This window comes from Pelodiscus sinensis, chromosome 9, assembly GCF_052426305.1.
Source record: "Pelodiscus sinensis isolate ZL-2025 chromosome 9, ASM5242630v1, whole genome shotgun sequence".
NCBI classification, from domain to species: domain Eukaryota; kingdom Metazoa; phylum Chordata; order Testudines; family Trionychidae; genus Pelodiscus; species Pelodiscus sinensis.
In genome coordinates, this window is record NC_143060.1 from 17,996,696 (window position 1) to 18,022,192 (window position 25,497).

The following is a 25,497-nucleotide window of genomic DNA, read 5'->3' on the forward strand; positions in this document are numbered from 1 at the left end:
TAGCTGCTGGCTTAGAAGTCCTTAGTTGCACATCCTAGGTTAGGATGGGTCTACAGTTATTTCCGACTCTTCGATCCCTACACTGCTGCCTCTGGGATGAAGTGCTGAGCTGAGTACCAAGATGGAGTCAGCCACATGGCATCTTTATACATCCCTCCTGGTCTCTTCTTGGCTGCAGCAGGTCACCTCGCCAGCGGCCTATCACTGTGTTCTCTGCTGGTAGCTCTTAGGTGTTGGTCACCATTCCCGATGTGTGTCCTTGGCCCATTGAGTGCTATTGTCCCACAGGGCCTCACTAATTAGCATGTCCATAGGCCAGGCTCTGCCCAATGCTCAACCACATTCAGAGAGACTTGCAGTCTCCATACATATTACAGATTCCTAACTACACACACAGGGTATGTCTACACTACCCTGCTAGTTTGAACTAGCGGGGTAATGTAGGCATACCACACTTGCAAATGAAGCCCGGGATTTGAATTTCCCGGGCTTCATTTGCATAAGTGGGGAGCCGCCATTTTTAAAACCCCACTGGTTCGAACCCCATGCAGCGCGGCTACACGGGGCACGAACTAGGTAGTTCGAACTAGGCTTCCTAGTTCGAACTACCGTTACTCCTCGTGGAGTAGGAATAAGAGATCCTCCGGAATAGGGCTTTATTCCGGAGGATCGGGCCAGTCTAGACGCTCTTTTCCGGCAGGCATCTTTATTTAAATCCCGCGGGGGATATTTAAATCCCCCGCGGATTTCCCTATTACGAAGTTTAAAATTAGCATGCCCCTTTCGGAAAAGGGGCCACTGTAGACGTAGCCTTTGAGTATTTGACCAGTCAAATTAGTGGTCAAGATCCAGTGGTGACAGAAATTGTAAAGTTAGCTAACGTATCTTCCTAAAGCAGGAGTGGGCAAAAGGGCCTCTGAGGGCCTGCCAAGCGGGTGAATTTGGCCTGCAGAGGCCCTGCTCCTCCCCCACCCCCAGGCCAATCAGGGCCTGGGAACGGGGGAGCTTTATGAAGCTTCCTTCACCCTGCCCTAGCCCTGCCACGTCAAAGTGCCACATGCTACTCACAGGGTGGGAGGAGGCTTCCCGTGCTTCTGCCCTCCCCCCCCAAGACCCTGATTGGCCTGGAGGTGGGGGAGCATGCCAAGCCTCTTCCAGGCATGGGTGCCTAGTGTGAAGGGAGGGCAAAGGGGCTCCTCCACCCCCAGACCAATTATGGTCTGGGGGTGGGGTATCCCCACCCCTTCCTGTTTAGGCCTGCCCCTTCCAGGGTGGCCCCAGGGCAAAAATTATTGCTCACACATGCCCTAAAGACACTATATACAAATAATACTTTCCCCTTTCTAAGAATTAGATCGTTGATTCATGTCCATGGGTACGGAAAAATACGGTATTGACCAGTGCTCTTGACCCTGGTATTCTGAGCCGTAGTGCATATTCACAGCTGTCCACACAACATGGTGTAGCCAGACACGAACCCCATCTTGGTTTCCGGCCCCCCCCCCCCCCCCGAGAGCAAGAGAAAGGCAGTCAGCCTTTGATACCCTGGGAACGCAGGTGTGCTGCCTGTCCCTGACTCTACCATAAACAGAAACCAGACAGTAAATGGGCTAGCCGACGACTCGGGGCCTCCCGCCGTCCTGATGGCTAGTACCAGTAATTGACACGCCTGCACTGTCCCAGGAGAGGAATCTTCACCCATCACATACCAGAGGTGCCCCTTGTCTGCATTTTCCCAGGTGTGAATTATGCTTTGCACCCTTTGTGGGAAACTTGGTGTTCAAAGCCATTTTTCCTAATTGGCCACTTGAGACCAGGCAGAAGCCTACGTGACCCAAGAGGTATAAAGAGGGGTTTAGTAGCCCACCTCATTTGAGCTCCAATCATCTACACCTGCTGGCAGGTATTGATTGTCTCCCGAGGTCTGTGGAACGCCCAACCTCGCCCTACTTCTTCCCGAGGGATTGCGAGAAAGACGCTGGCCACGCCAAGTCTGGAACGCAGGGGTGAGAATATATACCTGCTAGGTGTCTATTTTGCATGCATTTAATAAGAGCTCAGAGAACCAAAAGGGTTTCATGGTACCTGTAAGTGACTTCTTAGTGTAATTTCTGTCCTGTCCTTTGTAGTGTCTGTGTTATCTGTAACACAGTAGTAGCATTTAACAGCTAAATTTACCCTGTAACAATAAAATAGTAACTGTTTAAGCTGTGACCTGACTCCTTCAGTTGCTGTAACAGAACCAAGCACAATTTTAAAAAGAACTCCAGCCGGTCATAAGGGACAGGTATAGGGAGAGCTTGGGCATTTTGGATCGTGTCACTCCCAGGTGACAGATCCGTTGGGGCATCTCTCAGTCTTCCCTAGACTGCCCGCTGCGAAGGGATCCTGTATCTTAGCAGCTGAGGTGTAATAAGCTCTCCCTGTAAACATCTTGGGGCGCCCGTCAGCCTTCTCCAGGTTGCCCGCTGCGAAGGGATCCTGGTCTCAGCAGTTGAAGTCTCGGGTGTATAACACACACTCACTCTCTGCCCTGACTGTCGGCTGACAGATGGGTACTCTGGAAAGATGTTAACGTATAGTGAAAAAAGTGCATGCCTAGAAGAAGGCATAAATAACACATATTGAATAGTTGTTTGAAATGGGGTGGGCAAGTTATTAGAGCCCTGGGACATAAGTAAGTTCCATGCCCTTGACTTTTTCAGGTTGCAGTTGTGATTGTTACCCTGTGATTCATTGATCGTGGATAATAGCCACATCAGCTCCACTATCCTTTTCTTGTCCTGACTTGACAGTATTTCATGCCTTATGAGGGAACCTCTGATTTTCATATTCTTTTCTTTCCCTTCCCTTCTCGTTGTATGTGGTATTTCAGAATAGGGGGTTTCCATAGTCTTTTGCCATCTAACCTCACAATGGTGTGTCTCTCTCCTTCAATACCAGCTCAGCTCTCTCTTACTAAATGCTAACCTTTGACTCTGCTATAATTTATTTTTTACTTAAAACAATGAAACTTTAGAAAGGACAGACACATTTATAGGGTAGAGGGAGTAGGGGGCAAAACTGTAATTCATAGCTCAGTGCCTGTCCACCCTTTCAGCTCTTGAGCTTGAGTATGAATCTTCTCATTCTGTACACGATGCCATCAAGTTTGCATGGTATATCATGTGTTATCTTGTTGTTGTAGAACACACTACAACATGTATCTCATATTTCTGCATTCCCAGACAGTGCTTCTCATGTTTCCTTACAGCTTCCAGTATTTGGGGGCTTAATATTTTAGTATCTGTGACTGAGCATAGACCAAATGAAATAAACCTTAGAAAGGCCACATACGTGTCATGTTATATCTTGCAGCAGAAGAAAAACATTTTGAGATCATAAAACCAAAAGCTGCTAGCTTAGGGTTTTGTTTTATTGTAAGCTAGATGATTTACCTGGTGTGGCGCAGGTCTGGCCCAGGGTGGGGAATGGAGCCGTTCACCCTGGCTGCTGGTTGGTCCGGAATGGTGAAGGGTGCCATGCAGGCCTCCTGCCACCACTCCCTAGGGCCACCCAATGGTGGAGGTGGGGGCTGCACAGGGTATCTGCTGCTGCTCTCCAATGGCTTTCCCTTGGGGTGTGTCATGAACAGGAGGAGTGCTGACCAGCCCCCAGTGACTAAGGGGTTAACGCAGGTATCTAGCCAAGGTGTTGGCCGGGGGGGAGGAGACCCAATCGAGATAGAGGATTGAAATTTGAATTGGATATAGATTCCCTGCCTGCTTTCTTTGTGTGGGAGAAGGAGGGTTTGCATGTGTCTAAAGTAAGGATTATGACAGCTACAGCATAGCCAGCCCAAATTCCGGAAAGGGATAAGGATCTTGCACAAAAAGGGGGTTTTGCGCAAAAAGGAAACGTCCTCACTGCTTGTTTTTGCTCCAAAAACCCCTGTAGCAAAAACGGCTCGAATAGATTATGCAAATGAAGCACAACAAAATGCTAATCAGCGCTTCATTTGCATACTCTCTGCTGGCTTTGCTGGCAGTGTAGAAAAAGCCTGTGACTAGAGTTTGGACTGATTTCCATGTTGTTACTTACTGGTAATAAATGAGAAAGACTCCCTCCACACGTGGCGAAAATAATCCCAATAGATACTGATTTCAGGGAATTTATGAGACCAGCAGTATTTTTAAGTGAAATATAATACTCCCTACCCGCCTTTTATACCCTAAGGCTATGTCTACACTGTAGGCTTCTTGTGCAAGAACTGTTTTGCGCAAGAGTTCTTGCGGAAAAGGTTTTGAGTGGGAGCGCAACCACACTGACGTGCTTTTGCGCAAGAGATGTGCTTTTGCCCAAGAGCGTCCATAGCAGTGTGGACACTCTCTTGCGCAAGAAAGCTCTGATGGCCATTTTAGCCATTTGGGCCCTGTTGCCCTTCCACACTTTCTTCTTGTGCAAGAGGTCTTGCTCAAGAGGGCTTATTCTTCATGGGGAGAGGAATAACTCTTGTGCAAGAAGCCCTCTGTTCCAACGCTTTACTGTAAATTTATTTGAGCCAGAACGCGCGTGCAGTGTAGATGCTCTGCAAGTTTTTGCACAAGAATAGCCGTTCTTGTGCAAGAAGCCTGCAGTGTAGACGTAGCCAAAGGCTACGTCTACGTTGGCCCCTTCTCTGGAAGAGGCATGTTAATTTCAAACTTTAGAATAGGGAAATCCGCGGGGGATTTAAATATCCCCCGCGGGATTTAAATAAACATGGCCGCCACTTTTTTCCGGCTTGGGGAAAAGCCGGAAAAAAGCGTCTAGACTGGCCCGATCCTCCGGAATAAAGCCCTATTCCGGAGGATCTCTTATTCCTACTCTTTCCCTATCCCACTAATTCATGCTCCATCCCCACTCCTCCCACTCCGTTCCAGAGCGGGAATGCCACGAATCAGTTGTTTGTAGCACTTACGAGAAGGCAAAATAGTTGTGCAAGATGCAATTTAAAACTTTAGAATTTGGTTTTCAGCTGTAACCTCTTCTGGAATTCATTCAGGAAAAGGAGGTCACATAGCTGATGTAAACATGAATAGCCTCATTAAAGTCAGGGGTGCAATGGTACTTTAGCTCAGCTAAGGATTTGTCCCGATGATTTTATTGCAGACTCAGTCCATTTGGTTGAAAATGTATGTGTGGACAGGTGCCTACCCAGTGAGCATACTAACCACGAAAGCAGAATTGAAAATTTATCATCAGGGTAGAGAACTGCTGTGCCTTTATCATAGATCTAAGGATACTGCTGAGTTACTTCAATATATCATGTCAGTGATCTGAGAAGCAGGAAGGATTTTGCACAATAGGCCTTAACAGCTCTGAAGAAACCATTGACGACCATCAGGTCAATAATGCACACTCAGGAAAAATAACATCCTTAATATATATCTCTATGATAGATTGTAATTGCTCCAGAAGAGCCATTCTAGCCTGTCAGGTCAATATTCTACAGTTCCAAAGGGTCTTAATTAATACATATTTACATAAGCAATTTCAGAATTTTTTTACCTGAGTCATGATGTCGGGAAACATATGGGGCTTCTAACGTGTACGTTGCACGGATGGGGCACCATTTTACTCTTTTAGTTATTTATATTAATGTGTAAGAAGTGAGTATTGAGTGCAGAGGCAACAATTACCTCACTAATGGCAAGACAGTCTACATATTCATCAAATGGAAGTAACTGTGTGTTCTCTTGTTTGGGAACTGAAGTATACTATTATGAAATGTGCGTGGGGGACATGTTCTTAAGGCTTTGCCAACTTGGCCACCACCACCACTTGCCCTTTTCACTTGCTGGTGTTCTTACAGAGTCATAAATAAGGAGCGGTGACACATATTATTACTGCTGTTATTTATATAGTGCAGTAAAAGCACCGAGCACTGCAGTGGGCAGAACACATTACGAAAGTGTGCCTGCCCCAAGGGGTGTGGCCTTCCCAAATTGATTGCTAGGCAGAGTTGATTACCAGGCACTGGATCTTTTGTGGACTGGTGCAAAACTTTCAGCCATCTGACGCTTATGTCCTCAGGTAAGAGAGGAAATGTTAATGGGCACAGTCACCTCTGTGCGTTCTTCGACACAGCTGCCTATGTATGTATAATCCTCACCCACTCAATGTGGTGTTCTGTTACCCACCAATGGTGGCTGCATAGGAAGAGGTTGCTCAGCCTGAAATTGCTGCCCTGGGGGGTTGGATGCTTTATCATGGCTAGCTGAGGTTTTAGATCTAATGGTCCCTGCTTCAATTCTTACCATCAACAGTCCACCCTAGGGTGTGCTATAACATATGGGAGAACCTCCCTGAGCTCATTCAGAAGTCTCTTATCTTACCAGCATTTCAATCCCCCTCTCAGAGAACCTTTTTCTGCTCTGCTGCTTCCAGTGAATTGAGTTATTACCTATCTACCCTTCAAAGGCAGCTTTGATAAGGGATTTTTCCCTCCTTGAATGTTTAGAAAGTGCTTAATGCATAGCAGGAGCATAGGTGCTGGAACTAGCGATGCCTGGGGTGCCGCAGCACCCTGGCTTGAAGTAGTTTCCATTATTTACAGGGTTTACAATTTGGTTCCATGGCTTTCAGCACCCCTCAGTAGACAGATAGTTCCATCAGCTCTGAATGGGTACTAATGTTGCTGGTATAAACAGGTAGAAACATTTTGTGGTTGGAACATTTTTTTGTTCTTGTTGTTGTTGCACCCAGCAACAAAACTTATAGCCTGTAGAGCAGGCGTGGCCAACCTGCAGCTCGCGAGCTGCATGCAGCTCTTCGCTCCCAAAAGTATGGCTTGCGAAGCTGCTCCTGTGCCGCCCCTCAAGGCCCCTGACCCCCAGCACCCATGTGCTCACCGGGGCAGCGATTCAAAATGACACCCAAGATGGCAGCTGATAATGGGAGCCTGATATGGCCAAAAAGCCTAAGGTTGTTTCTTAAAGGGGCAGCCTCCTTTTTTTGTTGTTTTTGTTTGTTTGTTTGTTTGTTTGTTTGACAGTTCTGGTGCGGCTCTTTGCATTTTTTCCGCCACTGTTTCAGCTCTCTTTGTTAAATGGGTTGGCCACCCGTGCTGTAGAGGGACACAAGTTAGGCTTTGTGGTTTCATTCTGGATACATTGCAAATCTGTGTGTCAAGTGCTTACATGCCGGGAGCAACGCTAAGATGTCCCTGCATGGTATGGAACAGTAGCAGTGTCATGAGGTGGAGGTCTCAAGAGGAGACTGTAGTTCTGTTTTCACAAAGTACAAAAAATTACATCCTAAAAACCTCTGCCCATTCCCAAATTCAAAATCCCCATCTTGGGGTACAAGGAGTCATTTAGGGAGTGGAAAGGTGAGACGAGAGGGAAGGATATTATTATTATCAGGGCTCGACATATGATACAATCTACTTGCCCGGGGCGAGTAGATTGTAACCCGGAAGAGCCGGGTTCGGGTGATCTGCGCATGCGCAGATCGCTGGACAAGCGCGGCTGGTGAGCGGGGCTCGCTGCGGTTTGGCGAGCCCTGATTATTATTATTATTACAAATATTAAATGCCTATGTCTTATAGGTTCTTTTTTATTAGTAGATCTCAAAATGCTTCACAAATGTGTTAATCCTCACAATACCCTCACGAGGAAATAAAGTGCTCCCATTACAGATGGGGAACTGAGGCCTACTGCAGATTTGGCAAAAAAAACAGTATTTCCATTAATATACAAATACCTTCCCACCATAAGCATAACATTCCCTGTACTGTCAGGCCTTCTATACTTAAACCAAAAACAACAGAAAAGGGAAAATAAAAGTCAAGAACAAATACTCAAGTCCAAGCAGAATTTTGATCCTGAAAAGAAACAGCAGCTCCATGAAGTCCACTGGGGATTGTGCTATGGGTACAGATTCTACATGGGGGTTACTCAGACCGCAAGGTTCTTGGCAGCAGTATAAACTAGGGATGTTAAATATCGGTTAATTGAATAGTCGATTAACTTCATGAATTCTTATTGGTTAGTATTCTATAGTCCCCAGGAAGCCTCTGTCCGGGGAAGAGGGATCTAAGCTCCCAGACCTGGTATGAGCCGGAATTGAGCCAGGCTGCCTGCCTGCCTGGTTCCTAATACACTTTAAATGCAGAGCCGCAGTGGTGGGTAGGTCCCAGACCCAGTGCACGCTGGGACCAAGCTGGGCTGCTGACCAGACTGCTAAAAAATTTACTGGCAAAGGGGGCAGGGAAATGCATGTAGTCTATAGCATTAACCTATAAACTTTTCCTTATCGGTTAATTGATTACACTATTACAGCCCGGCTGTGTCTACACTGGCACCCTTTTCCGGAAAAGGGATGCTAATGAGACAAGTTGGAATTGCAAATGCCGCGGGGGATTTAAATATCCCCAGCAGCATTTGCATGAACATGGCTGCCGCTTTTTTCCGGCTCGGGGCTTTGCCGGAGAAAAGCGCCAGTCTAGACGGGATCTTTCGGAAAATAAAGCCTTTTCCGGAAGATCCCTTATTCCTCTTAAAATCAGGAATAAGGGATCTTCTGGAAAAGGCTTTATTTTTCAAAAGATCCTGTCAGACTGGCGCTTTTCTCCGGCAAAGCCCCAAGCCGGAACAAAGCGGCAGCCATGTTCATGCAAATGCCGCGGGGGATATTTAAATCCCCCACGGCATTTGCAATTCCAACTTGTCTCATTAGCATCCAAGGGTGCCAATGTAGACACAGCCCCCTAGTATAAACCCCAGAAAAGAGAGAGAGAGAAAGAAAGAGATGGCAAGCACTCAACATTCTAAATTCAAAATATTAGGCTGACAGTGTATTATTATATAACAAGCTTGCATCCCATATCCACGGCGTGAAATTCACCCTACGCAGAGCACTCACAGAAAGCCTGAAAGGTGGCTATCCTATTATAAGAGAGGACTTAAGCATATTTAATTAGTCAACAATCCGTGTTCAGTGGGCCAACTACACTGCTGTGAATATTACCCACAGTGAAGTTTAGTCAGCCTGGAAATATTCTTTTTTCTAATTGCTATTATTTATGTTGTGGCAGTGCCCATAGTCCACAATTAAAATGAGGGTCCCATGGTGCATAGTAATAGCACTTATGCACATACGTTCTCTGCACATCAGTGGTATTTGACACTTGAGGAGAAATATGACCTACTGGACTATACAGAAGATTCGGAGCCAAGACTGTAGCACCAATTTTGGCCTCCCAATGACTTGCTATGTGGTCTTAAGTAAGTCACAATATCTTTATTCCTCACCTTCTCCCTCCATAAATGGGGATCAGAATTCTTACCTATTTACAAGGGGCTTGTTGATGCTGGGAAGAGGCCTTCCCTGACTAAGAGGGTTTAGAACAGAGGTGGGCAAAAGTCTCTGAGCAGGCCAGATCTGGCCCATCTTGGGTTTTAATCTGGCTCGTGAGGCATGTCCAGGCTCCGCCCCCCACTCCAGCCCCCCAAGGCTACATCTAGATTACATGCCTCTTTTGAAGGAGGCTTTTTCAAAAGATACTTTCAAAAAAGCCTCTTTTGAAAAAGAGCCTCTAGATTGCACTAAGCCGAGCAAAAAAGCAATGCACTTCTTCGAAAAAGAGCATCCAGACTGCCTGGACGCTCTGCTGAAAAAAAGGCAACTGGAAGCACTTCTACCAGGGCATGGGGGCAGCCTTTACTTCTGGGTCCTGCAGCATGCTCTTCACAGAGATGTGTGCTTAAAGGGACCTCCCCTGAACAGCCGGTCCTCTGCTGCTGCAGCTGGCTTGCCTACCTCCTAGCGGGACAGCAACGCTTCTGCAGTGCTTGGTTGGAGTGCCCTGCTTTCTGGGACACCACAGCATTTTTTTTCCTGTTTTTTTGTGCTTTGAATTGTTTTTTTGCGATGGAGCTGGAGCTGCCCCTGGGCAGGCGATGGGCCCACTCTGTATTGCTTCAAGTTCTGCTGCAGCTCCATGAGACTTTTACGGTGTTCATGCCAGGTCTGGATTCAGCTTTCAGCCTCTCGTTCGGGCTGCAACAACATTGTTCTTGCCACCGAACTTCTTCCACGAGAGGCGATTTTGGAGGCTGGAGACAAGTTCAGATTGGTGGGACCGGCTCATCATGGAGCAGTGGGATGACCAGGCTTTGCTCAGAAACTTCAGGATGCGTAAGGCCACCTTCCAGGAGCTGTGCACCTGGCTCGCCCCTGCCCTGCAACAAAAGGACGCCCACCTGCACCCTGCCATCCCCCTGGAGAAGAGGGTGGCTATTGCCCTCTAGAAGCTGGCCACTCTTGATAGCTACCATTCAGTGGGACACCAGTTTGACGTGGGGAGATCTACTGTTGACGCCATGTTGATGGAGGTAAGTCCCTCTGAGGGGACAGTCCACATGGGGTAGCGGGAGTGTAACAGGAAAGGGCGGGGAGGGGGCAATGGAGTGGGAGTGGGGGAGGACTCCTGGCCTCACCCTGCCCTGTTGCTGGGAGCGGACACCTGAGGGGGGGACTCCTGGGTTCTTTGGGGGGGGGGGAGAGCGGAGGCACTGCCCAAAGACTCGGGCAACCCCTCTAACTTCCTATTCTGTGTGTTTGTATGTGTCTATTTCTGCAGGTGGTGAGGGCCATCAACTCAGAGGTGCTGAACAGGATTCTCCACCTGGGTGGGAGATATGGGCTGATGTCGAGAGGAGGCGGTTTGAGCAGCCCCGGACAGCTGCCATTAGCCAAGCCCATCAGGTGGGGGTCTGCATCTGGGAGGCCCTGCATGAAAGACTCTCCCCAGGGCCTTCTCAATGGAGCCTGTTGGCCTGGCCCCCCCTCCCTAAGACCTTTACTCCCACAACCCATCCCTGCACTAGTCTCCAGACAATTAACACCCACCCATCAGGTTTTATATCAAAAACGTTCTGTTTATTATCAAACAATGTGCAAAGAATTAACTTTTGTTAACAAAATAAAACTGTGTGCAAAATGTTTGCAAAAATAAACTTTCTTGTTAAACTAACAAAGTCTTTTTAAACCTGGGGAGGAGGGGGGATGTAAACCTGGAGGAGGGATGAAGGGAGGTTTAGGGCTCAGGGTGTCGCCTGGCCCGCAAAAGTCTGCTGCCTCGGGTCCATGGCCCTAAACGTGCTCGGGGTCAAGTGGGGCCTGGGACAGTGGGGGTGGGGAGACTGCAGCTGGGTCTGCAATAACAGAGGGGGTGGAGGGGCAGGGGGTGAGGTGGAGGAAGGGGAGGCAGGGTCTGAAGGGGCAGAAGGGGGGGCCGGGGCTGAGGGAGAGGAAGGGGGGGCAGAGGGAGCTGGAGCAGGCTGAATGGGAGGAGCGGAAATGGGGACAGGACCTGGGACACTCAGGGCCTCACGGATACTCCCAAACATTGCCATCCACTGCGGGAGGAAATCCTCCAGCAAGCAGTCGTGCCACCGAGCCTCTTCCCGTGCCCTTCCAGCCATGGTCTCCTCCATCCGATCCAGGGCCTCTACATGCCTCCGCATGAGGTCATTGTAGAGCCACCAGTGCCTGAGGCTTCTGTGGGACCGGGTGGGTGATGGTACAGGTGTCCCACAGCGCTCTGATCTGGCAGGTCCCACTGTGGAGGAGAAGAGGGAGACGTGGTCAGTTTTATGAATGTACACACTGTCCCTGCTTGTGATCAGTGAGTAAGTCCTTAGAACAAGGGATGGGACTGTTCTCATTGCAAGCCCACGTCTGGCCTGGCCAGCAGCCCCGACCTCACAGGGGCCCCAAGGTGGCTAGGGAAATGCCCCCCCTTCTTCCCCTCCCCCAACATCCCAGTTAGTCCAGGAAAGTGTCCAGCCACAGAGAGTCACAAGACGTAAGACAGGGGCCTGGAGCTGCTTGGGTCTCCTAGGGCCCCCACCCACACACCCACCACACTGTCTGCAGGAGCGATTGTTGTGTCAGCTTGTGCATACATGCCCAAGTGCTAGGTGTGACACGTGCGGTGGGCTGTGCGCCGTCGTGCATATGCCCTTGTGACCAGCCTGCTCCCTGGAGTCAGAGGTGTCTGTTGAAAAAGGTGTTATTCCTCATAAAATGAGATTTACCACTGTCGACAAAACTGCCGTGTTCTTTCAATTTACTGTTGAAAGAACACGGCAGTACTCTAGCCGCAGGTGAAGTTTTTTTTGAAAAAGGCAACTTTTTTCCAAAAAAACAGCATAGCCTAGACACACCCTAACTGCCATGTGCTGTGGGGGAAGGAGCTCAGCCCCTCCCCCCACGCAGCCTCTGGAGAGGAGGCAGCGCTGGGGCTGAGGCTCCTCAACAGGGCCAGCTCCTCAACAGGTGGCCCATGGCCGGCCCCCGAGGCACACTACTGCAGCCATGTAGTCTGGGGCTGACTAAGGAGGCTGGAGGTGCTGCTGCCATAGCACCTCTGGGGCCAGCCCCAGGCCATGTGGGTGCAGTAGTGGCAGCTCTGGGGCTGGCCCTGGGCCGCCTGGCCACGGTAGTGGTGCCTTTGGGGAGAGCGCCAGGCCATGGTAGCGCGCCTCCAGGCTGGCCCCAGGCCACGTGGGCAGAGTAGCGGCACCACTTGGGCCTGCCCCAACCACGTGGTCACGGTAGCAGCACCTCTGGGGCCGGCCCCGGATTGTGTGGCTGTGATAGCAGTGCCTGTGGGGCCGGCCCCAGGCTGTGCACCTCCGGATTCTGGGGCAGCCTGGCCACACATGGCTGCAGCGCCTCTGGGGCCAGCTCCACACTGCAAGGCTGCAGCAGAAGCAGCAGCACATCTGGGGCAGCCTGTGGCCGGGGTGCCTCTGGGGCAGCCTAGGACAGCCTGTGGCAACTCTGGCCTCTGCAGTTGGCCCCAGGCTGTGTGAATGCGGCAGCAGCACCTACAGCCTCAGGGGTGGCCTGTGGCTGTGGTGCCTCGGGGCCAGCCCCTGGACTATGTGGCTCTAGCAGCAGGGGCTCTGGCCTCCAGTACTGCATGGCCACAGCAGCGGGGCCTCCCTCCAGAGCGGCCGGGACAGCGTGGCTGCAGCTGTAGCTGCAAGAGAGCATGAAGCCATTTAAGGTTCCCCCTCATGCCCAGAGGGCAAGGCAATTTCTTTATTGAGGTCAATTAAACTGGGGCATTATAGTCTCTGCAATGGAGCAGTGAGTGTCCCTTCATGAAGGGGATTTTAAATTGCAGGAGTTTCACCTTCATTGGAAGTTATACCTTTATAAAAATGTATGCAGCATGTTATCCCGGGAATAGTTTGTGTAAAAGAACCATGAAACTGAGTTATTGTTGTGCCATGAGTAAAACGGAAACAATACTCTGATTGGAAGACTAACTGAATTTATTAGCTCCCTTGGAAGGGGGAACACAGCCAAGTACATGTAAACATGTATAACTTCACTTATGCATTTACACTGAATTATATTAAGTAAAAGGCTAAATCCAGCTGTTAGGTTTTTACAAAAAAAACCAAGTGTTTATCAAGGAATTATATCCTAACCCTTCACTCTCAAAATTGAATGTTTGGCTTTTTCAGCCAGAAGATCATTGTTATGGCAAGATTATAAATCATCTCAAGAAGTTTAGACAATACAAATGGAGATTTGGTATGTGTATGGCGAACCTTTATTTCAACAAGCCTGTCTTATGAGTGTATGGAAGGTAATAAAATACCCTGGGCACCATGCGCAAGAAGAAGACTATGTTGTCAACTCTTTCGATTTTATCATAAGGTTGACTATATTTAGTGCTTTCTTCTAAAATCACCAGCTGTTGGAATCAAGTTATTCTCTGAGAATCTAAGCAGCCATGTTTGAACAAAAGTAATTTTAATAGGTAGAAGGTTTAAAACAAACAAAAGAAAGTTTTTCTTCACACAAAAGAAAAGGAAGTTTTTCTTCATGCAGTGCACAGTTAACCTCTTATGAAGATTGGGACTTTAACAGGGTTAAAAAAAAGAACTAGATACATTCATGAAGGTTCGGTCCATCAATACTTATTAGCCAGGATGGGTAGGAATAGTGTTCCTAGCCTCTGTTTTTCAGGGTCTGGGAATGGATGACAGGAGAGGGTTCACTTGATGATTACCTCTTCTGTTCACTCCCTCTGGGACATTTGGCATTGGCTACTGTTGGAAGACAGGATACTGGGCTAGATGGACCTTTGGTCTGACCCAATATGGCCATTCTTATGTTCTTTTTATCCTTCCTGGTTGCAGGAAAAAGCTTGAAAACATGAAACCCGAATGCTTCAAAACCAAAAGGCAAATTAAAAAGAACTCCTAACCCAGATCCTGAAACGTAATTAAGTGACTAATTTCCATTGCAGCCAATGGGAGCTAGGCACCTAAATTTAATTGAGGATCTGGGCCTACATGTACTATTTTTTAAATCTCATGAGTTTTAAGCTACTCTTATTATTCTAGGGTGTGTCTAAAATACATGGCTCCGTCGATGGAGCCATGAAGATTAGGCTGATCAGCAGAAGGAAATGAAGCCGCGATTTAAATAATCGCGGCTTCATATAAATTTAAATGGCTGCTGCGCTAAGCTGACAAACAGCTGATCAGCTGTTTGTAGGCTCAGCGCGCTAGTCTGGATAGTCCCGCGCCGACCTGAAAGCCCTTTATCGACCTCCCCGTTATGCCTCGTAGGATGAGGTTTACCGGGGAAGTCGATAAAGGGCTTTCATGTCGGCAGGGGAGCGTACAGACTGCCCCGATCTGCCGACAAATAGCTGATCGGCAGAGCGGGGTAGCCAGTTAAATTTAAATTAAGCCGCGATTATTTAAATTGCGGCTTTATTTCCCTTTGCCAAACAAACAAATCTACATGGCTCCGTCGACGGAGCCATGTAGTCTAGACGTACCCCTAGAGGCCTGACTTGTGATTTTTGAACATTTGGCATTGGGAAAACTGGAATTACAGTAAGAATGTGACATGCTGCTGGACACAGATACACCAAAGCAAATTCTAAGCAACTTAATTGGAGTTACTCTGAATTTACATCAATCCAAGTGACAGCTGCCTTTGGGCTGGAATCTACCTGGACTTACTCATTATGCATTCCCACTGAAATTAAAAGAATTTCACAGAAAAAAATCCTCTGTGGAATAATTTAACCATATAGGATCACGGACCAGCAAGGAAGCACACTCTGCATAGCTAGGGTTAGTTACAAACAACGTGTTCAATCAGGTATAATGCTCACAGAGGAGACACACCCTGCCTATTTAAAAGGAACTGCTTGTGCTGTCACAGAAGCTGATATAGCTCACCTATGCTGCAATACAAAAAGTCTGTGGCATCTGGGCTCCAAGACTTTCCTGCTCCTGAGCAGGCAACCAGTCCAGGCTCTAAGTCCAAACATCAACATTGCGGTTTTTAGCTCTGCACACTCAACCCAGCTAGTTTAAGTCAGTTGTCCTAGACCAGCTGCAGCCATGCTATGGGTCTTTATAGCAGCATAGTCATACTATAAAAGCAGGGCTGGGCAAACTACAGCTGGGGGGCCAGAGCCGACCCACTAAGCCACCGGATCCGGCCCACGGACCACCTTGCCAGGACTCTCATGCACACAGCTGCCGAAGTTGAAAGCCCAATTTGTGCAGCTCTTTGCTCTGCAGGGAGGGGAAGGCTTCGTGTGATTTCCCTACCCCCAGCCCAATCCTCAATTCCTATAGACTGGAAACAACCAGCCAATAGGAGCTGAGAGATCGGACTAGGGGATGTGGATAGCACAAGCCTCTTTCCCTTCCCAGAGCTGAGACCCACATGGAGGGAACAAGCCTTCCGTTTAAAGTGATCTGGGGCTACAGCAGGCAGGGAGCCCAGCCTGCCTTGGGGGTGCTGCAGGCCTGATGGCTTAGGTAAGCACCTCCCAGACAAAGCCTGTCTCTGACACCCCTACGCCTTCCGCATCTCCCAACTCCCTCTGCCAGGTCACCATCCAAACCCTCAGCACCCTCCTGCTCCAGGTCACAACGCCCTCCCAGACCCTGTACCCCCTCCTAAACCTCTCCCTGAGGCCAGAACCCTCTCTTGCACCCAGACACCCTCCCAGGCCCTGCCCCAGGTCACCACCCTCTCCTTCACCTAAACTCCCTCTCAGCCCTCACATCATCTCCTACACCCCAGTCCCTTACCCTGTGCGCCCTTCTGCACTCAACCTCCATCCTAGACCCTGTGCTCCTCTACCACTTTCTAAATTTTTTTTAAATTTAGAAAAATGTGGCCCTTGACCACTTTCTAAAATTTTGGAGTTGTCCCCCAACCAAAAATTATTGCCCACCCCTGAGTAAGAGGGTCACAGCAAGGCCGCAGAAAGGCCAGACTCTGAAAGAGGCAGACATCTCAAGCTAAGTTGCAAAAGTCAATAAAAAAGCAAAAGGAGCAACTGCAATTAAAAATGTTCTCATATCCATGGCTGCTAAACAATAGACATTGAACCTCCCTAGTCCGACACTTTCTGGTCCAGCAATCAGTGTTCCCTGTAAGCTGTGAGGCCACTCAGGAGAGATTCCAATGCTACTCAGCTGATTAGCAGAGCGCCCGCAATTAGGTTTTTGTTTCTCTTGGTGGTGCAAATTCACACATGCCTCAGTGTACATCAAAAATTATTCCACATATGGATGGAAAAATTCTGCACATGGATGGAAAATATTAACAGGGAACATTGCTGGCAACATCCATGGTCCAGCATGATTTTAGTTAGCTGGATGTCCATTTATCATGGGTGTGGCCAAGTTTCCCATGGTCCCATAAAATTTGTTTATAGCTGCCTGTCCTGGCTCTCAGTGTCGTGGAGACAAGTAGAACACTAAATATAATGAGACATGGGCTAAAATGGTGGGAGTTGACAATGCTGCCTAAAGCAGAACTCTTTATAAGTGTTCAGGGTGCCACAACCAGCTAGCTTCTTTTTGTGACTGAGTGTTGGAGATAAGGCAAATTAGAGACATGGAAATACCATGTATGTACTGTACATCTGTAGGTGATGTGGGTGGTGTTTTCTAACAGAAGGATTGGAGTGGTGGTGAATGATTTATTACTGAAGGGACCATACTTGTGAAGAGGAGAGTGACTATGACTTGACTAAAGATCAGAATACCTGGGAAGACTAAATTGCAGCTGAAGATAAGCCATTACCAGCAACAACTTCCAAGTCCTGAAAACCACTCTTTCCAGAGCATAGTGTAGGTTTCCCAGTCCATCCCAGGCAGAGAGAAACTAAAATCAGTGATCAAATACCGCCTGACATTAAACAGTGCCTTTCATTCCAAAGAATCCCTGAATGCTCTTACAGCCATAAGCAAGAACTTCATGCATTGAGACCACTTCATCCACTTATGAAACCCAGACATCTCTGGAGCAGAATATGTGCACAAGAACACTACGCGCTAGACTAGAAAAACATTGAGGAATAACATATCCAGCTGCAAATGTAAAAGGAAGTTAGGGAGGCAGAGTATTGAAGGATTTAATCATGATACAAGATTTAAAATCACTCCCTTTGTGAACAGTACCATGGACTCTTTCGTGAGTGTAAGAGATCGGGACCTTGGTTTTACCTCTCATCCAAATGATAAATGTTCTGCCCCTGAGATTCTGACATTCTTTATTTAAGTCAGCAAACATACATGCATTTAGCTCAACTTCCTGGGATGCTCAAAAATATCATTAAAAATACTCCCAAATAGTTCTAAGTGATGACTTCAACCTCCAAAGCAATAAAAGATTTGCAAAGTTACTGAGGGTCATATATTGCAATAACAAATAGCTGAACATTCACTTCCTTTTCTCTGCCTTATCTAGATTTTTACAGGCATCTTTATGAAGTAGTTACTTCACTGTGTATACAATTCAACATATTGACACAGCCTCTTTTTAATCACAATTTATGATCCTACAATGAATAGAACACATTCTTTCTTCATAAAAACTTGGGGGGGGGAGGGGTTGCATGTTATTTCTAAAGACCCCGTGGGTTATATTTCCAGCATTGTGCACCATATTTCAAGGGGGAAAATCAATGTGCTTAAATTATTAAAATTCTAAGTATCCGTTAAAGATTCAGTCAGGTGTTGTAAAACTTACAGTACATCAATTTACTTGCTATATTAATTTTAGACATGTGCTTTGACATGAGAATTGAAGGCGTTACATTTCTCTCTTAGCTTAATAGAATGGAAGAGGCTCTAAAATATAGACTCTTTTTCGCTTTCAAGATTTATATTGAGTGGGTAGCTCTCCTTTGAGTTAGAATGCAGGTGAACGGCAGGGCTGCATTATAAATGCCTGAGGTAACTATAAAAATATAAATGGTATAAGGTTATTGATTTTTTTTCTTGAGACCACAAATTAGAAATGGCACTGCTAAAAATCACTGGTCTATCCACAAATTTTAATTAAAACATAAATAAATCATTTTAGTTGCAGCACTTGCATATAAACAATGAGAGAGATGGCACACTTACAACTACTTGTCAACATTTTGTGACTAATGAATCACTGTAAAATACATTCTAAAGCGACTGAATTGAAAACAGATTCCAGATCTAACTAATATCACATGCAAACCATCTAAAGCTGTTACAGCAGAAGGCATTGAAACCACATATCAGGTTTGGGAGGGGGAAATAATTTGAAGTACAGCATTACTATTTTATTTTATTTTTTATTTTATTTTTATTAAATGAAGTGAAACATTTAATGAGATGTTACAGCTGCAGCACTTTTGCCACATTATGGAGTAACGTTTTTCCCCTGTCCTTGTAGCAAACAATAACCATATGCTGTATTACTTACCAAATGTTTATTTTATTTCTTCATTAGAACTCTGAAAAAAGAGCTTTTTGTTGTTGTAAGCACTCTAGAAGAGCTTTTAATCAAACCTGCAGGGATCGAAACATTTAATATAGAAGAAATGTTCACATTTACTGTCAAATATTCACTGGCAGCAGGAAAAAATGAGGGATCTCTGACCTTGCATTTTGCTACATAGGAGCTTGCAAAAGCAATACTTACCACTTCTTCTGTACAGATCAAAGTGCTTTATAAAGCTGGGCTAGCATTATTAGCCCCATCTTACAGATGGAGACTCTGAGGCAGACAGGTGATGTGTCTTGCTCAAGGCCTAAAAGGGAGTAAATAAAAGAGCCAGGAATAGAACTTGGGTCTCCTGGCACATAGCCCAGTGCTTTAACTCCTAAATGTTGCCTCTCCAAAGGCATGTCTATACTACGGAGAAGATCGACCCTCTGGAGGTTGATCTTCTAGTGTTCGATTGAATGGGTCTAATGTAGACCCCCCCAATCAAACACTGAGGGCAGCCCCCAACGGCATCCTAAATTCCTCATTGTGTGAGGAGTAAGGGAAGCCAATGGAAGTGTGTGCTCCCGTCATCAGCTCGCAGTGTAGACACTGCGGCAGCTCAACTTAAGGTAAGTCGAATCCAGCTACGCATTTTGCATAGCTGGATGGCATACTTTAAGCCAAACTGCTTGGTCTAGTGTAGACCTAGGCCAAAGGGGCTACTATATGAGCCAAATGGGAGGAAAACATATCAGTAGGTGCCATTTCATCTGATAGTATGTGCCAGTGTGAGGCTGAGGAAGTAAGTTAGGCAAAAGTGGCAGAAAAGTTTGGGGTCCCATCTATGCCTAGGCATAAAGACTACTGAAGCTTCCCTACGGTTCTTATAGGTACTTCCTACTACCAGAAAACATTCATCGATTCCAAAAGGCCTTTCTGATCATCTAGTCTGACGTGTATAACCCAGGCCACAGAGCTTCCCCAAAATAATTCCTAGCACAGATATCTTAGAAAAACATCCAGTCTTGATTTAAAAATGGTCTGTAATAGAAATTTCACCATGACCCTGGATACATTATTCTGATGGTTTAGATCTTATTTCTAGTCTCTATTTGTCTAGATGCTGCTTTCAGCCATTGGATTGTGTTGTTCTTTTCTCAGCTACAGTCCAGTATTAAATATTTGTTCCCCATGTAGATACTTAGACAGCACTCAGATCCCCCTTAACCTTCTCTTTCTGAAGCTAAAGAGATGGTGCTCCTTGTGTCTACCATTATAAGACATACTGTCTAATCTAGGGGTTGACAATAAAAAACCCGGCAGCCTGCAGTGTTAGTCCCTGGTGGGCTGCCACCACAATATTTATCTGTGTCTCCTCAGGTATCAGAGGATCACCACTCTGGTTGGCTGCAAATCACTGTTTGTGGCCAGTGTGAATGGCAGAAAGGGTCACGGACTGCGATGCTGTTTCCCAGTACTTGCATTGGCGATTCACGGTCAACGAGAGCTGCAATCCTCTGATACCTGCAGAGGCAAAGGTAAACATGGAGGTGGGGGATCTGGCCAGCAGGTCGGAATTTTCTTACTCTTAAACTAATCCTTTAATCCATGGGTTCCCAAACTGGGGTGTGTGTCCCCCCGGGGGGCGTGAAGAACTTCCAGGGAGGTCGTGAGGCAACCCAGCCCCACACACCCCTGTCAATCCCACCCCAAGTTTTGCTGCTATTTTTTTGAGAGGGGGTGCGTGAGGGTTTCTCAAAAATCAAGAAGGGGGCATGATGCTGAAAAGTTTGGGAACCTCTGCTTTAATCATTCTCAGGGGTCTTTTCTGAACTTATTTCAATTTATCAACATCCTGGAATTACGGGCAGGAGATCTGGACCCAGTATTCTAGCAGTGGTTATGTCAGTGACAAATACAGAGTTAAAATAAACTCTCTGCTCCTCCCCAAAATTCCCCTATTTAGTTTCTAAATTTCTGGCCTGTTGCTAAGTTTTGCAGTCATGGATGAGCTATTGGCAGCAATTTTACCAGCAGGAAAATATATAACCCATGTAGTTATATAGCAAGAGCAAGTTGGGTATAAGTTTCTGAAACATATTCATTCATCTTCCACCAAGCCCTTATCAACACACCCAATGACAAAAAAGCCCAAGTAAGGCAGGAGAGATATGTAATAACTTATTCTGTTGTATGTTATAAACATTTTCTATTTGATTTGACATATAAACAATACGATTTTTACAAACCTAAAGAATTCAGAGCAATAGTTAGGGTCAGTGAGAACCAGTTTTATGAACTAAGCCAAAGTCATACTTTAGGAGAAACTCCAATGAGTTTTGGATCAAACCTTTGTGGTGAAATCGTGACTCTATTGATATTGAAGTCCATAGCAAAACTCCCATTAAGTTCAATGGAACTGGGATTTCACACTAAACTTCTGACATGCCCTGCTCAAACCCTGCTTGTTTGTTCAAATTATAATTTGATCTGATTTTACAAAATAAACTGTACTATGCTGTCTATGCTTGAGAGGAAACCCACAAGGAAACCAGGTTCAATAGGGATTAGGAATTGACTCATGGGTGAACTCTTTTCTGAGTTTGTACTGAGCCAAAGCCTCAACATGGCCTTAAGAGCAATTAGATGCTGTCTTTCAGATGAGATGCAAATCAGTCCTGAGATCCTGATCAATTCTGGTTTTTAGAGAGCCCTTTAAAGGTAATTTATTAATTATCCCAACCAATCTTTTTCATCAACGTGAGGATTTTTTCAACCCCTGTGTAGAATAATTTTTATGTGCACTGTGGCACGTGCACCACCAATAGAAACAAAACCTAACTGTGGGCATTCTGCTAATCATCTGGGTGGCATCTGAATCTCTCCTGAACAAGTGCTCAGCTTATAGGAGACACTGGTCCCTACCTTGGTGTTAGCTTTGACATCTTGGCCAAACTTCATTCCAGGTGTTCACATTCTCTCAGGCTAAATTCCATCTGCAATATAAGTTTGTTACAGTGAGGGCTTTCCAGCATAGCTCCCATTAAGTCAATGAAGTTAAGATGATTCACTTCAACGAGGATCTGGCCCAACACTTTGTTGGGGAGTTCCCCCTACTTCCTTATTAGTTGTTGCTCAGCACTCTTCAAGACTTGTCATGTTCCATTCCAGAAGTGGTTGTCTTTCAGTGGTGGAGGAAGGGATTCTTGTCTCTACAGCAAATGTACCATATATAGTTTCCAAAACAGTTGGTGATCATTTTTAAAAGGTGCGAATAAAAAAAGTGGCATATTATTGTCACAGAACTGATTCTTCTGCACCGAACTGTGGAAAAAGAGATTTCAAAGGGTCACCTTTTGCCCCACCACCACAACACAGTGAAATCAGCAATTCTGGCCTTGAAAACCACATTATTATTTTTAAATGATGTAAAATAGTATGCTAAAATACACATTAGTTTTAATTGCCGCATATGTTTTTATATGTGTATCACAATATGTTACACAGTAATTGGTGCTACAAAGGAAACATCTCACTTAAAGAATTGCTGTCACCAAAGTATTACAGTCTAGGAATGGGTAAATATTGTGACTTAATGTGATAAAGCCAATAGCACACATTTCCTATATACACACAGACTCTGTCAAGGCCAGTTTTTTGAAAGGCACAGTTCTGTGCACTCCTGATTTGTACTAGGAGTTGTGTGCATATGCTACTGTGCTTTCAAAATTGGCCCCATGCTGAGTAGCAAGCGGAAAGTCCTGGTGTACATGTATGCTGTATCTGAGGATCAACACTGGGAAAGCAGGTGGAATACAGAGTGCAGGCAGAGAAGTGAGCCATTAGTACAGCTGTTGAACCAGTTTCCTTCCTACTTCCACAAATTAGCTGGGCCAAAATGACTCCCCTGGCTCCACGTGATGTGTCTGACTATCCAGCCATAAGTAGATGGTTAGCCTCACAAAGTTACCTGACACTGCTCCGCAAGCAGGCTGGGTCATGCTCCTGACTAGTGGCCACCAACAGGCCAAGTCCACCACACCTTTCATTTCACATCAAGCCTTCAGGCCCCATCCCAGCTCCAGGTGAGTAAGCAGCAGTGTCTTCCAGTGGATAGCTTCATTAACACTGGTACTACAAATTCTTTTTGCTATTATATATACCCTGGATTCTGTAATTTCCAACTTCAACTCATCTGATGAAGTGGGTTTTACCCACGAAAGCTCATGACATAAATGTGTTAGTCTGTAAGGTGCCACAGGACTGCTCTAGTGGATAAGACATACAGTAAGTAGGAATTGACAGATATGAGGCTGGGGAAAAGGGAACTGACTAGAAACAGGAAAGGAGACAGTAGATGGATTATGAAGGAGTGAACCGAAAGGAAGGATTTGAGAGCAAAGAAATGAACTGATGGATGTGGAGGGGGAAGGATGTTGTATATTAATTAAATAAGTCCTTAATATGCAACTTACAGTCATGATTATGGCTATTGTAGCTAGATGTTATTTATAAATATTGGTTTTCCCATATGAATTTAATCACAAACACACATATACAGGGCACCTTCCAGAGAGTTCAGGGTAGGTTGCTCAAAAAGGCATTGTCCAGGCTGCCAGCACTTACTAGGTTGGCTCTTTGGGTGCCTTTCCTGATACTATGGGTACGTCTAGACTACTTGCCTCTGTCGCCAGAGGCATGTAGATTAGGCTACCCAGCATAGGAAAATGAAGCGGCGATTTAAATAATTGCCACTTCATTTAAATTTAAATGGCTGCCGCGCTGAGCCGATCACCTGTTTGTTGGCTCAGCGTGGTAGTCTGGATGCTCTGCGGTCGACACCAAAGGCATTTGTTGACCTCCCAGGTATGCCTCCTGGGATGAGGCATGTAGTCTAGACGTACCCCATGTCTGAAAGGGGTAGCCATGTTAGTCTGTATCTGCAAAAATAACAAGGAATCCTGTGGCACCTTAGTGAGTAACAGACTTATTAGGGCATAAGCTTTCATAGATAAAACCCACTTCATCAGATGAGTTGGACTGGAAATTACAGAATCCAGGGTGTGTGTGTGCGTGTGTGTGTGCGCGCATGCACGCGCGCACACACACACACACACACACACACACACACACACACACACACACACGGCTCGCCAAGCCGCGGCGAGCCCTGCTCGCCAGCCACGTGGTTTGGCATGCTGTGCATGCTCTGACTGCGTTGTGCATGTGCTGACTGCGCTGCGCGGCTGTGCCGGCTTGTAATCTACTCACCACGGGCAAGTAAATTACATTAATTGTCGAGCCCTGTATATAAGAACACTTGACAAGTAACGTCTTTTGTTGTTCTTATATCATAGAATACTAGAACTGGAAGGGACCATCAAGTCTAATCCCCTGCCTCTAATTCCCATTCCAGCTCATCTAATGAAGTGGGTTTTATCTATGAAAACTTATGCCCTAATAAATCTGTTAGGCTAGGTCTAGACTGTGACATTTTTAGGGAAAAAACTATGTAAAATGCGCTCCACATTTTGCGTAGCTTTTTCCGCTTTTTTTTGCAGAAGAGGCTTTTCCACCATTTAATGGCAGAAAGACCTCCTCTTTCAGCAGAGCCCTTATGCCTCATGAAATGAGGAATACAGGGCTCCCTGAAAGAGTGCATTTGCTCTTCCATGAAAAAATGTGGAAGAGCAAACACATTCTTTGGATGCAGCGGGGTTTTTGAGGGATACCAGAAGTATCCCATAAAAACCCCGTAATCTAGACGTAGCCTTAGTCTCTAAGGTACCATGGGATTCCACATTGTTTCTTCCTGATACTGTCAAACACTGTCACAACTTCACAACACTGAAGTTTGAAGTTGGTCAGTAAATATTACCAACCATTCTGTAGAGGGACTCAAAAACACAGATCTGCAGCTCCTGAAAAGCGGCTAAATGAATAGTAAAGACAGTCCAGTGATTAAGGCACTCAACTAGGACTCAAAAGACATGTGTTCCCTGCTCTGCCACAGTCTTCTTGTGTGACCCAGGGCAAGCTGCTTAGCTTCTTTGTGCCTTGTTTCCCCATCTCTAAAGTGCAGATGGTAGCATTTCCCTACCTCACCGGCAGGTTGTGGAGATAAATGCATTAACTAGTGTAAGGTGATCAGATACTATACCAATGGAAGCCATCTAAACCTAGGAAAGACAGCTGCGTTATAGTTCTATATTTTTTCATCTGATAACATAAGAACCATTTTGTTTCACTGCTGGAAGTGAATGCCTTACTGGACACTCTCCAGTTTCCAAACTCTTCCCATGTGACCACAATGAAATGTATATTTATCACTGGGACACTGATTGATTTACTGTTGACATTTAGGCCCATTTTCCCTTTTTACTACATCTCCTTTACATTGCCAGAGTGGTTTAAAAGGCCCTTAGGATAATTGGGAATTGGGCCTTTCATTTTTTTCTGTCTTTAAAAGAAAGAAAACTATCCAATTTTGTGTGTAACTTATTTGATTTCAAGAATGATTGTGACAGGAAAAATTCTGAAGATCCCACCTCTAACACATGTTCTTGGAAACAAGATGTAGCGCATGGGAGGCTGTCCCAGGAAGCAAGTTTTCTAAAAATAACATATGCAGATTATGTACATAAAATGTCATGAAATATCAGCACATAAAAATATGTGGTAGTTCAGGCTGTTGTTGCAATTACAGCTAAAATA

The 25,497-nt window shown here is 46.0% G+C and overlaps 1 protein-coding gene across 2 annotated transcripts in view; it reads right to left on the reverse strand.

Annotated features, from left to right (window-relative positions):
- Positions 1-9,487: 9,487 nt before the first annotated feature.
- The window catches only part of TM2D1 (TM2 domain containing 1), a 77,066-nt gene continuing 61,056 nt past the window's right edge, over positions 9,488-25,497 (reverse strand). Inside the window, exons 8-9 of one of the 2 annotated variants that reach the window (XR_016350246.1) lie at positions 21,709-22,107; positions 10,921-11,587 (exon numbers count right to left, since the gene is read on the reverse strand). The gene's annotated coding sequence lies outside the window, so the exon portion shown is untranslated. Of the gene's footprint in view, positions 22,108-25,497 lie in introns of both variants that reach the window. The other variant, XM_075936131.2, reaches the window with a different exon arrangement.